The 19379-nt window shown below is 35.7% G+C and overlaps 1 protein-coding gene across 4 annotated transcripts in view; it reads left to right on the top strand.

Moving 5' to 3' along the window:
- LOC143375455 (tubulin monoglutamylase TTLL4) overlaps nt 1-19379 on the top strand; it is a 507564-nt gene that overhangs the window by 439042 nt on the left and 49143 nt on the right. Inside the window, exon 1 of one of the 4 annotated variants that reach the window (XM_076824551.1) lies at nt 9034-9195. The exons of the other annotated variants lie outside the window; for them this stretch is intronic. The gene's annotated coding sequence lies outside the window, so the exon portion shown is untranslated. Of the gene's footprint in view, nt 1-9033; nt 9196-19379 lie in introns of those variants that run through there. 4 annotated transcript variants of the gene reach the window in all.

The following is a 19379-nucleotide window of genomic DNA, read 5'->3' as shown; positions in this document are numbered from 1 at the left end:
TTATAGTTGTTACATAGTTAACGTATTCAAATTTTGATGGGCAGGGAACCTTAAAACGAAAAGTTCAATTCATTCTTATTAGCATATACATACTACTTAGCTGCGCTCACACTGATGACAAAAGATGACCCGTTTTTCACTTTTAATTAACTATTACATGTCGAATATATTTGTCAAACTCTTTTACACTCTGACGCTCCAAGATACCGCGTCATCGTTTAAAAATGTTTTACTACTTGGAAAATAGATAGTACACCGTAACGCTGAGGAAAGTTTCTATTCGTGATTCTAACAAAAAAGTTTGCAGTTCTATTTTATAACGCATTTTCAAAAACCTTCGTTTTCATTGATGTACCAGTTGTTTAAAATTTTAAGCAACATCACAAACCTCAAGAAAAAAGAAACGATTAAATGTATGGATGTTTGTAGTTTTTGGCTTTTTGGTGCATTTGCATTCCAAGTATAAATAATTGAGGCACTGTGGGTACCTGTTTAAAAGGAAAATTCGGCAACTAAAAAATTTAAAAAAATATGGAACTTTGCAGTATTGTAGCTCAAGTGATGCTAACAACGTAACAGTTTTAAAATTCCGCAGTAAAACTGTCCTAAAGGTGGAAACACCCCCTGGAAAAAATTCTGAGGTTTCGGATTACCGTGAATAACTACGAAACTGTAAGAGATATAAAAAAGAAGTTAAATTCAAAGCTGTATGGTTTTTATGTCCTATAAAACGGCGATAAAGAATTTTCGAAAAACATTAATTTTTTTCCAAATTTATCCCCACCACCCGTTTTTTTTACAATTCTTTATCCCCATATTGTACGATATTGAAAGCCGTAAAACTTCGAATTGAACTTTTTTCTCAATATCTTTTACAGTTTCGCAGATAATCATGATAACATGAAAGCTCACAATTTCTTTGAGGAGTTGTTTTGGGACCGGTTTATTGCCGAATCAAAAAATTCTTACATTATTAGGATCACTTGAGCTACACTTCTACTGGCAGATTTTTTAAATTTTCAAGTTGCCGAACTTCCCTTATTAGACAAAAATTTACATGTACCCTGTTTGAAACACTTGATTAGCATTGTAGTATTATACGTACAAAAGACATCGACGAATCTGAATGCTTGTTTTGAGTGTCTCCAGATTCAACGAAATTTTATTCTTTAAATGGAATTAAGTGCTTGTATTGATACTTTACTATTCTTTTCGCTATTCCAACCAAATACATTTTTTTTCAAAACGACGAAACGCGTCAGTTAGCAAACTAATCCTTCTAGCTTCTCAAAAAAAAAAACTCAAGTCGTTTGGACCAATTCTAAAAAAATTATGCGATTTTAAAAAGTGTCCGAATATTAATGCGAGTCACTGTAGATAGCATTAACATAATATGAAGCCAGTATGATACATTGACACTTAAATTTGTTTATTTTATTTTATTTTTTACATCTTAATAGCATTAATAGCATTACATATAAATAGCATTAACAGGTTAAGTTTTACTAATCTGACGTAAAACAATGTAATTCCGGCGTATGCCAATGTTACCCCGTGCTGCCAATGTTCCCCCAGTTTATGGTATGCTATATACGAATGCAGGATTTGCTATAATACTCGTAAAAAGTTTTGTTCGCCTTCTTTGCGTGGGTAAGGAGTAGGTACATTATTCTTGCTTCTTTTTTCATTGTCCACTTGCGATTGATATAGATGGTTGAGTAATTGCCACATCAGTAATTGACTGTATTCCAACGATCTCCACGACTTGCATAATCTCTGAAGTTCTGGCTCGAAGATCAAATAATTCAAATTGCATATTACAGTATTGCGTAAAGAAAATGAAACCATTTCTGAAATACACCCCAAAAGTAATAAACGTTAATTTGAAAATTTGTCGTGCCACAAAATTACAGAATGATGTTTGCTGCAGTATTTTCTATTTTTTTTTATTCATAACGTAAGACGAAAATTGACCTGTCAACAAGATGTTTGATCATTAAAAAGATCGGTATTGTTTACAAATAATCTAGAAGTGTGTAGAAATCAATAAGGATTTCAGAAATCAGTGGGTTGAAATAATATTTATTCTGCAATCCAGAATAATGCCTGCACCACTTTGCGGACAGTAATTTTATAGTTTATTGCCACATATTGGCACTGTCATGACAGTTACAATGTAAATTGAACCAACGATATTCTCTTCGCGTCCGAATACTTAAATTCCTCCATTCGCGCTCTAAAAATTGGATAACAATAATAGATTTAGCATTGCCTCGGTAACTGGTTGCTTGCCAAGCATAATTCAGCGAAATTATATTTCAACGTCTCTAACAGAAATCTGATTTAAACGCGCTTTATTGGTAACAAGGTATTTCGATTCTTTTCAACTGGTTCAAAAATTCATTAAAAAAGTATGCGTTTGAGCGTTGATTGGTTTCAAGTTCAGTGATATGCGACGAGAGCTTGTTAAGACTTTATGGCTCCAAGATCACGTGCAAGCACTGGCGGTTATCCGATTCAAGTGAGTTAAGAAGCAACGCGAAGACCAGGGATGAAATGTTTGAATCTGATCTGCCGTCGGGTTACCACAGTCGAGGGCAGTATCAGCGCCGTTAACGTGATTAATAATAACGTAACCGTGGTCCCGATGATAGCGGCGTGCTAGCACGGATAACACTCGTTTCACGTTCAGCTTAAACAGGCAGACGGTAGCGTGCGCGCGCAGCATCACATCCGGTTCGGAGGACCAATCAGTGTAATTATCCTACCGGTCTCTACCGGCACGTAATCACGCCGATGTTTCGTTCTCGACGTCCAAGAACATTATACCGACCGACTTGGGAAAAAAAATCACGATTATCGGGATAAGAATGTTTGACATATTCACTGTAGGTTTCTTGATCGAAATTGCGCCCTGTACCTGTCGCTGAAAGTGAGTAGTGACGAGTGTACTCCTTTTTCGTGTACAGCTAACTTTTCGCCTCCATCGCAATGCACGCGCGGATTGGCTAATGTATAATATACAGGGTGTCCTGTAACCGGTGGTACAAGCGGAGGGGTGATGCTTCTGCATGAAAAAAAATAAGTAAAAAGTATTGAATAAAATTGTGTCTTGACTCACAAAGGAACATGGTGAACCCGGAAATTAAAAAAATTCTGAATCTTCGTGAATATGTAGGGAATTTCCTCCTGATTACCACGCAATTTTAGTTTACTGCCCAAATTGACTCTAAGGGGGTGCAATTGACCCCTGAAAATTCGGTTATTTTCCAATTTTGTATGGTAACTTTTTTTTACCAAATGATAGATCTAACTAAAAGAAGTAACTTTTCTCTTGAAACTTTTTTCTATATCTTACAGTTCGCGAGTTATAACACACAATCGGAAAACAGTCGAATTTCCAGGGGTTAATTTCACCCCCCTCGAGTGAATTTGGGCAGAAAACAAAAATTGCGTTGTAATCAGGAGGAAATCCCCTACATATTCACAAAGTTTAAGAATTTTTTGAATTTTCGGGTTCGGGATCTTCCCTTGTCAGTTAGTTTTCCAGAAAATTGACTTGAAATTTCGACCATTGTACGCATGCGCCAAAGTATAGTTTCCGGCAGGGGATTGGAGCAGACCAATTTTTTATTTGCTCCGCTCCGACATCAAAATACTTGCTCCAGCTCTGCTCCTGCTCCACTCCAGCTGTCTTTTTTTTAAATAAAAATTCTTTTAATACTTTCAAACCCTGATCTTTCATTTGCAACGAACCCTAACTTTCTAGCTTTTCATTTTCATATAGAAAAAACTTCGTAAAGAATGCTTAATTTTCGGGCAAAGACAGTACTATGCCTCTTTAACACCGGGCTGCGCGACCCTGCGATATAATATTTTTTCAATGATGAAAAATTGAAAATTGATATTTATTAAAAATATTTCAATCATCTGCTCTTATAAAATAAAAGAAAATTCAAATAATAATACAAAATTTGGAGCATTGGAGCAGTAAAAATTTTCCATGCTGCGGCTCCGCCCCTGCTCCGGGCAAAACCCCATTGCTCCGGGCTCCAGCTTCAAGCTCCGCTCCAACGCTCTTCCCTGTTACGAGCCCAGGCTGAGGGCAATGAGAGTGGCGGCTGCGAGGGCGAGGATTGAACTTGTTTGTTTAAGTTTGTTAGTAGCGGACGAACCGGGGTCTGGTAACCCCGGGAGCTACTAGGAATGTTAGATTAGCCTCGTAACTTTATAATGCGATACACGTCAAGCGGTAAAGATGCATCTATGTGGGTTAGTCTCGTGGAGGTAGTTCAGATGATGATTGGATTCAAGTAAAAGAACTCTGAATTAGAAATAACTAATTATATTTTATAAGCTCAGTTTTTTACAGTTGTTTCAGTGTTTGTTTGTCGCGGTACCTAGGTCCACCTCTCGGTTTTAACGCACTGAGAAATGCGGGGGTCTCAAAGAGTTTAATGATTACAACACCTATCGGCAACTCTACGCACTGTATAGTTTAAGTTAAAATAATACTTGAAGGAGAATGTTACTCGATCCCGTAAGACTCTTTCGTCTAAACGTAGTACACTTGAAATGAGCCCCCGAGTGTTGATTCTTGGCCGTTTTTATACGGAGAAATTCGGCTAGAAAGTAGTGGGGACACATGAGTGCCTTCATTGAATATTAGGTTTTCGGGGAAAACTCGGTTGCATCGCACCACTGCAGGAAACGGTGACGTCGCCGGGTCACGTGCATTCTGGACACTCGAGAGGATTAAAAAGTCAAAGATAGATCTGCGTACGTAACACCCCTACTGTGGGTTCTCGCTTACTCATAAGAGTTTTATACAATTCGTAGAAGTGATCAACTTGTTTTACAACTTAGAACACTAATATATGCTCTGATTAATCATATGAGACCACCCACATTTAGAATCATCCCCGAAATATTAACATATTCGTGGAAAGTGAAATTCGTGCATAAACAGGTTTTGAAAAGGTGTCAATGCCGAATTAAGATTTAAGCTGGGTTTACATTAGTCCAGTCGCTGGATCCAGTGAGTGATTTGATTGGAAATCAAGTCGATGTCTACATTATTCGCGTCTTAATCCAGTCGCTGGATCAAGCGAGTGGTTCGACTGGAAATTGGTCGATGCCTACATTACTGTCGATGTCTCCAGTCTTATGAGCCGTCTAGACAATTTCAGTAACACTGGAATGTTGTGTTCACGACGGAGGGGATAAACACTGGATCGAAAAGTAGACTTTCGATCCAGTCGAAATCTGCTGGACGACAGCACTGTACTGGAAGGAATACACTGTTTACGTTATTCCACTTCCAATCCAGTGCTGGACTGGACTAATGTAAACCCAGCTTTATTTTATTTCAAAATATTGATACTTCCATTCTTCTTTTTTTTTTAAACAATAACAAATGAGCTACGGATTTCCACTGCTTTATGCGTACATATATTTTTCGGTTAGTAAGTACTCACATGTTAGGGAGAGTAGGGTAAACACGAACGCGGGGTAATCGCGAATGCGATGGTTACGGCGTTTTAATAAATAAAAACAATGTTCCCTCTCCTGTAGCTAATAGTTTAGGTCGTATCCAACGCCGGGCAGAAAGTAATAAATATGGAACGCTCATGCTATTCAAGATAAACACAATTTATTATTTTCATCATGTTTCAAGTAATATTTTGTCCATTTTTCAGTTGCATGTAATTACTGTTGAATTAATGATACAATTTTTTTTTAAGCTGAAATAAAGCACTTTTTTACCAACATTTTGTGACCAAGGCGTTGCTTGAATCATGATTCTAACCCCTGAAATAAATTCTTTTTTATTTTTTGATGACGTGGGGTATTGGCGAACAAATCAGATGGGGTAATCTCGAACCTTCGAGATTAGCAACGTTAACTGATATTGATGAAATTTTCAGCATGTATAAAACTCACTTAAATCCACAAAAGGGATTTTTGAATTATCATTAAAGGCTCAGAAAAAAAAGTTTTAAAAACGACCTTTACTATTTTTTTCGATATTCCGACTAATTGCAATTTTTTTTCTAACGCACAAGAAGAGGAATTTGAAAAATACATTAGGCATAGGTTGTAGCAACATTTTTTATGGGTTCACCATTGAAGTTGCGCTTTCCGTGCGAGTCGAGTAATCACTAACACCAAGGGTTTTGCTTTTTTACTGTAAAGTTGATTTTTATTATAATTTTTCAAAAAATCGTCACAGTACTTTATAGATGAATAGTTTAAGTATGTTTGTAAATAATAAACAAATTCATGCCTCACATAGTTTTCGTTTTGTTTGCTTTTTTGCTTAGGTGTTCGAAATTACCCCACTCTCCCTTATTTCAACATTTCAAATATTTGAAACTATATTCTGCGTAGCTCTACAACAAGAAAGATAGAATAAATACCGATTGCGAATATGATACGCAAACTAATCATTAAAACCTCCTTCAAAATCTTGCCCGCTACTGTAACCAGTGTACAAAGATTTATATTTTTCAAACACTGTTTTCAGTTGTGATAACATTCATCCGAAACACTTTTTTCTTTATGTATTTTACATAGTTAAAAAGTTATGACGAAAAATAGTTTTAGCGAGTGACAGAAAGGCGCGGACATCGAGTGCATGCTCTTTTTTTAGTGCGTTTATTTAAACTGGTATCAACAATTGAGTCATTACTTATTTTCCATTAGTATATATTTCTTAGAATTGGTTAATTCTATTAGTTATACTACAATTTGATTGGGCGCATTTATTTCTAATTTTAGTTTCTTTTATTATTATTATATAATATTGTTGTATACTTTAATTTCTTTTATAAATTGTATAGTGTCTTCTATCTTATTTGGATCGCCAGAAATTTCTTCTAGCGCCACGCCGATGTTGAACATTTTTCTATTTTCCGTAAATTTGAGACACTTCAGCATTATGTGTTCTACTGTTAGGACTTCTTCGCAAAGGAGTGAATGCTTTTGTACGGACAATTTATGGAGACTTACCTTAAGAAATCACCTGTATTAATCGAAGCCTCTTAACTATGTGTTTACAAACTTTTGTCCATGTTGTATCAATTACTTCAACTAGTTTGCCGATTAGATTAGTTATACATATAGGAATGTAGATAGTTACCAGTATCTTTGTAGTAGGTAGGTACAGATAACACTTCGAAAATGGCAGATTTTAACGATAGTTTGCACGTGTCATTAATATATTTAGAAAAATACGAGAAAAAGTTATCAGTGTGACAGTAAAATGTTTGTCCTAAAATACACAAATAAACAATCTGACATGTTTCTCTTGCATGAAACATAACACTGTCCAACAAAATTGAACTTTTTTCTGTTCTGTAAGATTCAATAGCCGTTTCTTATAGTTTTTCATGCGCTGAAAACGAATTCGCAAACCGTTTGTCACCATCACCCCCAGTTTTTGAGAAATTCGATTTTCACAAAAAAACTGCAAATTTGAACATTTTTTCTGTCGAAACGGTAATAGTTATTCGTTGCGTCAAATTATTCTATGAACCCTCCCGAATACAACGATATAAGTTATTATTGCATTATGAGCATTTAAATATGCTTAAACAAGGATCAAAGGGAAAAGGACACCCGAAATGCACCAATTTTTGCAGATATCTTGCTATATATTTTAAAAACTAAGGGTCTAGGAGAAAATTTGACTACTCCGCGCGATGCAACAGACATTTTTCTTTCGGAAACCACCAACAGAACTCGTAAGTCACGTTTTGTTTTCAATACAGAAGCGAAATAGTTTGGCAAAACGCGCGGTGCCGACAGTGGTAGTCACGCGCGTTAAGCGATTGTGTTACCCCGAGCGGCAGCGGATCGCGCGCCACTGTTGACTACCACTGTCGGCGCCGCACGTTTTGCCAAACTATTTCGCTTCCGTATTGAAAACAAAATGTATCTTACCACTTCTGTTGATGCTTTCCGAAGGAAAAATGTCTGCTGCATCGCGTGGAGTAGTCAGATTTTCTCCTCGACCCTTAGTTTTGGAAATAAATTCAAAGATATCTTCAGAAATGAGTTCATTTCGGGTGTACTTTTCGTTTTGATTGTTGTTTAAACATATTTTAATGTTCATAATGCAATAATAACTTATATCGTTGTATTCGGGAGGGTTCGTAGAATAATTTGACGCAACGAGCAACCGAATAACTATTACAGTTTCGACACAAAAGATGTTGAAAGTTGCAAATCGGCAGATTTTTCAAAATCGAATTTCTCAAAAACTGAGGGTGATGGCGACAAACGGTTTGCGGATTCGTGCTTAGGGCGAAAAACTCTACTAGAATCACCAAGTGGATATTGCGGAAGAAAAATCGTGTTGGACATTGTTATTTTTCGACACAGCATTTTTATACTGCAACACAGATGAAAAATATGTTAGATGAATGTTGATAGAATTGCAGAAAGTTATTTGAAAATATACACATTTTTCTATCAGTTACTTTAAAAAATGCACCCCTATCTGTGCCCTCGGGGTACCCTAGGGTCATTTAAAAGATCCCCAGCAAACACTGAAATAAATTTTATCATTATCTGGAATAGTCTTGAACAAGAAAGCTAAAAACTCCTTACGTGCCACCCTATATACGACAGTGAAACGTGTTTCATTAATGATCGACCAATAACACCACAGATTGCTCCGAAACAGAAAAAGGCTCGAATCGATGACATCACGATTATATTTAAGATCCACTATGAATCATTGATCTCTAATTAACAACGCCACGGCACCAGTTTGTAGTTGAATAAGGAAATTTTTCAGCTATAATTAAATCTACGTCTCGAACATTGAACATGATGACCATTGATGCGCTATGCATTAATAATAAATAGATGACACATCAGAACTCGTCTGACGAAATTATTTCAGCGTAACGGAGAAGTCCGGCACAATGCCAAAACGAACGCGAAAATATATTGTGGCAGCTCCGGCACAATTGTATCGGAGACGCCGCGTGTCATAGATAATAGAGAACGAGATAGCGAGTTCGATAGTCGTGTTGTGCCTTGTGCGTTCAGCTGTTTATAACAAGTTGGATTAACTGTGACATGTGGGAGCGTTAGTAAGAAGCTTCTCCAGTTTTTGTGGTGCATCGATACCGTTTGCTTTTCTGGTCAAAAGCAGCGCGATTTTGTGGGTAACACGCGTGACAGGTAATAATACATTTTCGTAAAAAATCGTACAACATCCTTTTTAGTTACGGTTTACTAGTCGTATGAATTATTAATAACCATAGCTTTGTATAAAATTCTGATTCAGCATGGCAATTTCACGAATTTATTAAATTCATTTTGCTCCGTAGCGACTGACAGGCGACATAAGTTAATAATTCCTTTTTTTTTATAAGTTATAGGTATGTTTGCAAACATATGGTTTATTGACTTGGTGTTAATCAATTGACAGATAAAGTTAAGGTACAATAATGATTGGTTTAAATGTGTTACAGAGGGTATGAGATCTAATGCCTTTCAAAAATTGGAATATGTTTTTTAAATAATAGTCTTTAGAAGGGATATTTAAGATTTTGTCCTGAAAACTAAGAAATATTGTCCAAGAAATTGGATTTTAATTGTTTATGATATTATTTAGATAGGGTTTTCGGGTAGTGTTTGTTGAGTTTAATAATACGTCGTTGGACTTTTCCAGATCGAAAGCAAATTAATTTCTTTATACTTTGTCTTGCCATGTGCAGGTATGACTTTTTTTAAAATTAAATATTCATATTTTGTATATGTACCTACTGAAGAAATTCGGAAATAAATTTTGTTCTTTAAATCGTTTATAAATTTCCGTATGTCTCTCGGAGTGGAAATTTCAGTACTTGTAGCTAACTTGATAAAAAACATAGCTAGTTGATAGGAAATAATAGGGCAGTAGATAAAAAAGGAAAGCATGGCGTTATATTTTTATTTACGATGTAACTGTGAACAAATTTTTCGGAAAAATCTTCAACCGTTTCATTTTAACACTTTATACTTTATTACTATACATGCATCACGTAAGTTTCACATTACATCACTTACACGAACCCATTACTTTTCCAAATAGCTACATAAACAGTAAAGAATAACATAAAATATAAAATAAAATACATTAGAATAAAATACATTAAAATAAATTACATTAGATACTGCTGAATAGATTCTTTATTGTTCGTCCAAAGTAGTCAAGACTCATCGTTCGGGAATGATAGATGTATCGTGCATCGAACATACAAGAGTTTCAACTGCACGCCAATCATTTCGTGTAGAAGTAAAATACAAAGTGATTCATCATCGACAGACAATATGTTCTTCATTCTAACCAACCTCCCCAACACTACTAACTTCCGCTTATGGGGACAGAAACGGATACAAGCATGGATCACTTACCCTATCCTCGTTGTAACGCGAGGCACATTTGGGCCAAATTGTGCGGGGACCAACCGACCCTCAAAAAGCCATAGTTTCATTTTAGGCTTCAAAACAAACACTGCAGAAAATTAAAAATAATGTTAATTATACTACTCACTATTAAATAACCCATTACAAAACATTATAAAACCATAGCAAGAAATAAAATATACCCAATAGAAATAAAGCTACTTTTCTTTAATTCGGCTGACGAGGCACCCGGGTGTCTATTTGAACTCCACCGCGGAAAAAAGATTGCTTCTAAATACTTTTTTTCCGAGCTTGCATGACATCTCAAACAAATGATTTTTTAGTAGAAAAAACATGCAATAATGGTTTTTAGTGTTTTTCTTCACCTTACTTTTACCTGTTGAAATTTTTTATTCTCATTTCGGCCAACGCAGTCACCCGGGTGACTTTTAGAAAATGTATAGAAAATAAGAATGTACGTAAACATTTTTTATTACTATCGCGCTAAGAATAAGTAACAGCCAAACGGCTAGGTTCAGGCGGAGCCGAGCAGCGTTCCCGTTACCCCACCATACCCTGCGAGAGCCGCGCAACTCCACCTGACAAATCCGCGATCGTCAGGTGGTGGTGGTTGATTTCTCCTCGATTGCTGCTCGCGAAAACGAATTCACCGGCCAATACACCTGGCCTCGACCTTAGTCCAGTGCATAGACATGACGGAACATGTTCTGAGCAATGCCGCTTGTAATTATTAGCATTGCTTACATACGTTATTCGTGCAGATGTACGAATAAAATTAGTCACCAGGGTGACTGCGGCAGCCTAAATGAGCTTTAAAATTCGTCAGCCGAACTAGGGTTAACGATTAAATTTCCGATCATTGAGGGTTGGTTGCTTTCTTCATGGCATGGCCCATTTCCTTGACCGCCTTCGACTATAATTATAACACTATCTAAATAAATTCCTCATCGGGAACTCCTTCAGCAGTACCGATGGGTTCCCGGCTGTTTCACGATTCCCTAATAATCATCAGTTTCGCAGAGCTGGGGTCCATCCCAAGAATTGGCCCTCCCGAATCGGCTGTAACAGCGGCGTTGTTGCTTAAAGAGACATTACGCCGTCTCATCGGGGCTGTTAACAATTCCAAGATTTCGCGGTAACACGCCATATCTAGCAGCGATCGTAGAGAGAGCCGTAAAGCCGAGCCGATTGGTAGTTAAGGCGTCTGTATACCGAAAGAAGCGAATTCTTTAATGAATGCGACACATCGTTGGGCCGATCTGCGCCGCGAGATCGCCTTTGCTGGCCAGCTTTCGCGTTTAGAGCTAAAGCCTCGTAAATACTCGGCCGGCCCACTTGGACCCTTGTTTGGCCTACCGGCTTCCAAAAGGGCTAAACACCTCGTTAAGTCCCGCAAGCGAAACCTGTCCTGCAACTGGGGATGGGCGGGTCATTAAGATCGTACGCTTAATTCGAAAAATCGGCTGCCGATCTGGCTGATCGCGGCAACCTGGAAACCGGTTGCCACCGATCATCGCAGTGGGAATCCTTTTCTAATGCCGAGGACACGTCTCCGCCGACCGTCATGTGTCCCTTGTGTAAAACTCGATCTCATTAGGAGTGGGGGAAGGGTTCTGGTGGCAAGTGGCAAAAATGCGGGAGGATTGGATCTGGTCCGCTATGTTCGATACTTGCTATTTTGCTTTTAACCCCGTAACGTTTCGCTGAATTTTAGAGAGACGAGTCAAAATTGTCTCCTTCAATCCTTGAGACTTTACGCAATAATCGCAATATTACGGAGGTGGGCCTTAAGGGGTTAGGACACAGTCAGGAGCTAACAAGGGACCTTCAGGTTTGGCAGTTTCAGAAAATGCTGATACTTACAATTAGTGTACGCGAAGGTCTTCACTCGGGCATTAATTTCCCGAAAATCGACTTTGAAAAACTCCCAGGTCAGGGCGTAGCGCTCACGACTACTTAGTAAGCGCGGGATCGCTAGTTCGCGTTTTACTATTGACACTTTTTTTCTTTCTTTTTTATTCCTTTGAACATCTACCAAATTCGTGCGAATTAACTGATATTTAAATATCATTTTCAATTAAAAACTCACGTCTTATTTTAAATTATTAGTACTTTGAAAAATCGTTCTTTGAAAATCGAATTTTTCAAAGCCAATTTTCTCGAAATTGGCTAAAAAGCGTGCCTTACTGCTTTGGGAATCTAATGTTCAGGTAAAGACCTTCACGAACACCAAGTAGGTATCGGCATATTCTGAAATTGTCAAACCTGAATGATCCCTTGTAAAAAAGCTGACAATGTTTAGACGACAATAATAATAAAAGTAAGTAATCGATTAATACAAGGTTTTGTATTTTACTTTACTATATTATCAATTATACAAAAAGTCAGTAATATTTAAAAAAAATAGCTTCTGTACGCCATCCAATGTCTTTGCTTAGAATATCCTTCTTCTTAAGGATGGCCAACTGGTGAACAGGATTCCGGAAAATCATAAGGACTGAAAAAAAAACCAAAAATGTCATAAACTATAATATATATTTTAGGCGTTGATGAACCAACATTTAAAAAATTTAATTACTTTACAAAATATAAACAAAGCATCACACACTTTTGTCAAAAATCGCTCACTATAGTTCATTTGCCATTCTGTCAATTTTCACAAAAATTGAAATGTGGGATCGCCAATGCCTAGAAAATATATTACTGTTTATGAAATTTTTGGGGTTTTTGTTTCATTTCGATCGATTTCCTGGAATCCTTTCTTAATTTTATATATTACAGGGTTTTTTTATAGTTCATAATATAGTAAACTAAAATACAAAACCTTATATTAATCGATTATTTATTCTTCTTATTATTGTCGTCTAAAAATCGTCTTGCTTCTTAGCCCGTTACTGATTTGTAGCTTTGTATTCGGTCGATGCAAAAGTTTGTTCGCTTTATTGAACCAATATCTTTAGTAAAAAGTCAAAAGTAAAAATATTAGCTGCACGCTATAAAACAATTGTGTCCAAGGATATTTTTTATGTTACACCGGATCTGCGTATGCATTGACGAATTCGCCAGTTTTGACGAACATTTGGAGACTTTACAGCAAGAAGGGGGCAGCTTCAAATGTATTAACTTTTGGAAAACTGACAAAGAAGGGGATACCAAAATATTTTTAGACATATGTTTCGAAGTATTTTACCCACTTAAAATATACATGTTAGCACAGCATTTAGCACTATTACTAAGCAAAAATATATTTTCTCTATGGCTGTGTGAATTTTCAAATTTAGGAACTGCTTCGTTTTTACACGAAATTGTATAAAAATTCCCTTATCTCGGGTAAATAATTACATTAACCACAATTATTGTGTTATAAAACTATGTATTTGTACATGGAAACAAATAGAAAGACATCAATCTACACAATTGAAGAAAAATTACAGTGAAATATGCTTACTAAGGCAAATGTCCCAGTGGTTGGACGTTTAAGGCGAAGCTTGCGGTTATTACGATTTTTTATAATTAAAAATAATATAATTTGAACTAAGTGTTTATCCAATCGTTAGACCGAGCCTTCTTCTTTCAGAAAATGTATTATAGAGTATCATTTATATAAAGAAAAATATTAACATTTATAATTTATAATAGCGTTCACTTGACCCAGTGATTGGACAGAATTTACGGCATTTCGCAGTGATTGGACTTAGTTGTTCCAATGCTTGGACATAAAATAAAATTGAATAAAAATCGTTGAGATCGTAATAACTGACATTTGTTTATACTGCCCAATTTTGAAAAGTTCCAAAAGAATAAAATGTACAAATAAAACTTCGTTATAATTGTATAAACTTAAATATTTGGGCGCGCACAAACGCACTCTCTCTCACACACACGCACGCACAATCGTCACAATAAAAAGAACATCTTTGTTTTAACTAAGGGTTATTAATTAATTACACAGTATTGTGCAATATTTATTTATTTTATAACGAATTTTATAATAAATTAGGCCTTATTTTTAGGTTTTAATTTAGCTCCTTTTGCTGCTAATTTTTGTCTCCTTGACTCTTCCAAATTTTCTTTTTTATGCGTTTCCTCAATTCTGGCTCTTCTAATTTTCTTCCTCTTGCTTCAATCCTGTTTTGTTTTCTTTCTTCTATTTCCTTTTGTTTTCGGTGCTTTTGCTCTTCCCCGTGAGAAAAATACTGTAGCCACTCCTTGGAAGTCGCCACTGTGGGAATTTTTCCCCTACGTCTTCCTTTTTGTTTCTTTTCGTTTGGCTTTGGCCAAAATAATGTCTTTTGAAATGGTAAAGGCATTTCATTTTGTATTAAGTTTTATTTATCTGAAATTATTTCTGTAAGTATAATGAAGATATGCTTCATTGTATTGTAATGAATCATTATATAATAAAAGATTTTATACACTTTAAGTGTAAGTATAAATCTTGAAAACTAGACTCTGCGAGCAAGTCACTTGCAGTTTCAAACTGTTCTGAAACTTCAAAATTATTACACTATTTCAGTCTCTAAAATCAATTTCCTCAGTTAGAATTTCGTCCACATTGATTTCGTCAGTTAAGTTACCTGTAAATATAACATTCCACATCTTAAATAATAAGAAAATATTTTTACAATTACTACTTACAAATTATTTAATCAACTTATATTCTAATGTAGTAATGTTAAGTACCTATATTAACGTCGTTATTAAATTCCCGCAAATCAATATTTTTATTCAGATTACTTTCTTGATCCTTATCTAAATTTATTATCATACAATCACCAGTTTCTAAATTCGAATCCCAGGCTTTGAAGCACATTATTGTTAAGACCTAACTTATTATTATTTACATTGTTATCTAAATTTTCCAAAGTTAAAATTAAGTCATTAAGCACTTATTGTGTAGAAACTATTCTCTTATCTTTAAATTATTGCTTAAATCATACCACATTTTCCTTTGATTTTAAACCAATAAAGAAATAATTGCTTGAATTCAGCGCCAGTCCAAACTCCAGTTCCGCTAATTTAAAATTTCTCAAATACTGTCTCATCAATGTTTTTCTCAAAACAATTTAAATGTTCTTTATATGAAAACTAGCTGTAATACTCGGCTTCGCCCGAAATTTATATTCTGATTTTATAAAAAAAAATTATTTTTTTTGTGTGAAAATAGTCACATTCATCTGGATTAATCGAGCTTAATGAGCTGAAGCACATTTCGTGATCCCAGAGTTTATCGTTCAAAAGGTTTTAGGTGACAAACACACAAACATATTAGAAGCTGTCTACTTTATATATATTAAGATGAACATTCATTTTGGTCGTAATTTCGAGTCTATAGTAGTAATTTCAACATCTGTTTTTTTTATTTTTATCCAGAATATTAAAATTTAGGTACAGCATCTGCTGAAAACGGCAACAATCCACATGCTCTAAAGCCATTCTGAATTGTATTTTCTAAATTATGTACAGTGTCAGTAGTAGTTTTTAAAAGTGGAGCAGTCTTCCTTTTTCAACCGTTCGCCTTGATTTCCCAATCGCCAATTAATCACACATTGTCTCCACATATCTATGCTTCATAGGATGGAACACAGATACATCTAACGGCTGGATGATGTGCGTTGCATTTGGGTACAGATTAATTCTATCTCTACACTTTTGCAGAATTTCACCAATGGCATCGTTACATGTGACGAGTGTCCATCAACGTATGAAACCACGGGAAATGAAATGTTATTTTTCACTAGCCACGTATAAAATATATTTGTGACATATTCGTAAAATGTTAACACACATGGGTGGGACCATAGTTCCTGCAGCATTCACCATAAATAATACTGTTATGCATTCTTTCTCATCACCACTGACCACAGAGTACACTGATTTGGCCCCTTTCTTCGCTATTACATGGTCTAGTTCGGGACAGAGTCGAAAACCACTTTCGTTACAATTAAATACTCTTGATAGCTCAATTAACACTAAATTTAGTTTCATCTAGTGCTCTTGCACTTCTCTAAACCAGCCACGTAGTGCCACCTCTGTACCAGAGGCACGAGTGCATGTCAGAGTTTGATCAAGTCTTGTTGACAACTGAGAGTGACGCCGAAGAAATGCTTCAGCCCAGTGACGACCTGGTCTGTTGTTGACAAAAGGTGTCTCTCTTCCCAGTTCGCTGACTATAGATTGTACACTAACAGTTTGGCTTTTGTGACGGGAAATTCTCGCTGGCCGATATAAATTATCCACTCGCAAAGCCTTTCTTCTTCTTCTCTGGACAGATAAATAAGTGGATGGACCCATTATTGCGTGTAAGGAAGTCTTCCCTTTGGTTTTAATAAAAAATAGTACTTCGGGGAACATCGACAGCATTGACTGCCTTTTCTACAGCTTCTTGTGTATATGATTTTTTCTTTATTTTTGCTTTTGGTGGCATTATTATTTATTTTTTAATAATTTCTTACAACAAGTATTTATGCTTTTGGGTTAGATTGTTTTAAAAAAAATCTAAAATTAGTGAATAAAATATGTAAAAAGAAATAAAGAAGTAATTAAGTTAGACAAGTTTATTAATATTTAAATGCTCCACTTTCTTACAATGATGCTTAAGATCATACACGTCTTCATACGCGTCCAAACAATCGGCCACGTCCATAAATATGGTTACTCGAGTCACTGGACAAATTGTCCAATGCCTAAGTCAGCGGCGACCTCATGTACTAGTGCATGGACACGGTAGTTCTTAAATTAAACAAAAGAAAAATCATTTAAAAATACATGGCTATCAATTAAACAGACCTTAATAAGTCTAAAAAAACTTTACTTAATATAGAAGCATGGTCAACGTATTATTTGCGAACTTAACCCGGCTAACTAAATTTTGTTTGATTCTTAAAACACTGTACTTGAACATAAAAATTACAAAGTTAAAAAAATATATTCTGAAACCGTGGTTTTTTACGTTTCAATTTTGGGTATTTTTCACCCGATAGCGACAAGCTGTGTTACAATATGGGGTGCGCCTCCCGCCGGGTTAAGAAAGACGCTCTCAATCTTACAAGGAAAGTATCCCAGGTGTCCGTCTCCGATTGCTTTGGTTTTGGACACGAACACCTGAATATCATATAACTTTGAGGGATGGTTTCACCCCCTAAACATGCAAACAGACCAAAATAAAAAAACACCTCTTTCTTATTTTTCGGTCCTCTAAAACATATCCAAAAACCAAAGCAGTCGGAAACGAACACCTGAAATTCTTATAACTTTGAAGGGTGATTTCATCCCCTAAATATGAAAATGGGTCGCTATAAAAAAACACGTGTATCTTATTTTTCGGTCCTCTAAAACATATCCAAAATTCAAAGCAATCGGGGGCGGACACCTGGGATACTCTCCTTGTTAGTCAAACACTGAGTCGGCTTGTCATGATACATTAAGTTCGCGATTGCTACACAATAATATTTCTTTTTCAATTAATACATCATGTTTCCGAACTGTTTCATTGATTTTCACTCTATGGAACTCGTCAATAAATAAACAAGGATAACTATTTTATTTCCTCAATTTCGTGAATATGGTTTTTAATTTTAATATTACGAGAAATACATGATAGTGTCCAATCACCGGACGTGTTCACTTAAATAGCCCCACCAATTTTTTAAATAAATGTAGGCAATGTGAAAGGAAAAGGCTTTTGATTTTTTATTCATATTAGTTTTGTTACATTCTCAACTGGAAATTAGGAAACCTTTTTATTAGGCAAAGTTATAATCAAAATACAGTAAAACACTTACCTTATGCCGTGAAATTGTCTCAAAGTTCATCTGCTTGGTCATCTGTACTAGAACCTCAATTAATTACTCACAGTTAATTTCTTTTTACATTCAGTACTACCTATCACTCAACTTCAGCAAATTATGGAGCTCTCTCTCTTTTTTGGAGCAAACGTTGCAATTTTAGGCAGATATTGCACATATTCTTTACATATACGTTCTTCCACTGTGATATTTGTTAATCATGATTTTTACATCTCTCGTGCAGGAAAAGAAACTATTCGTTTGAGAAGATTGTGCGAAACGAAGCTTTCCTAATTTTGTTGAGTATTTCGTCTTCTTTGGAAACATCTAGTAAGATGCTGTTATTGACTCCATTTTCCAATTCTGCGATCCTACTGTTGAAATTTAAGTTTTTATCGATTCATTTCCATGCATCTGCTACCGTAGGGTAGATGTACCGTTTGTGGCCATTGCACTGTTTTTGGTCATGTGTTTAATTATCTCATTTTTAAATTGCTCGCGGATCATTATTATGTGGAGAATTTCACATCATAAATATTTTGTTTAGTATACCACCAGAAATATAAGGTTGCATTTATTGCTTACACGGAAAAGTATTATATTTTTTAAGTGGCCAAAAACTGGTACAATATCTTAAAGTGGCCACAAATGGTGCATCCACCCTATTTCTATCTTTCTGATTTCTTTTCTTCCTGATCATCCAAGGGGGTCCATATGGATGATTCTACTTAAAACAGGCTTGCAAAAATTGGAAAACTGCACTGTTAGTCCACTCCATGTAGGTACTCCAAACTCCAAACTCAAAACTGAATGTTCGTCGCCAAGTGTGGACTGCTCACGTGGTTCAAACAAGCGGATATTCATCTGCTTTGATGTTTGCTATTTTACAGACTATATATAGTCGAAACACTGCCCGCTGTTCGGAACGAATAAAGAATATTCATACAGGAATTCAAATTTTGCAACCATCTATGCGCGAACATTGAATATTTAAATACGACTGTCGCAATTTAGGGTGTGTAAATTTGTTTTAATGATTTAATTTTAAAAACGACTAGTGAGAAAACGGTACAATTTCAGGTTTAAAATTAACCACTACCTTTAAATATTGTGTAATACATTATTTACCTAGTTGGAATTTCATTTGAAATTATAGAAAAATACGAA

Source organism: Andrena cerasifolii, chromosome 12, assembly GCF_050908995.1.
Source record: "Andrena cerasifolii isolate SP2316 chromosome 12, iyAndCera1_principal, whole genome shotgun sequence".
NCBI lineage: Eukaryota > Metazoa > Arthropoda > Insecta > Hymenoptera > Andrenidae > Andrena > Andrena cerasifolii.
Note: the sequence above shows the minus strand (reverse complement) of the source record. Positions and strands in the feature narration are given on the sequence as shown.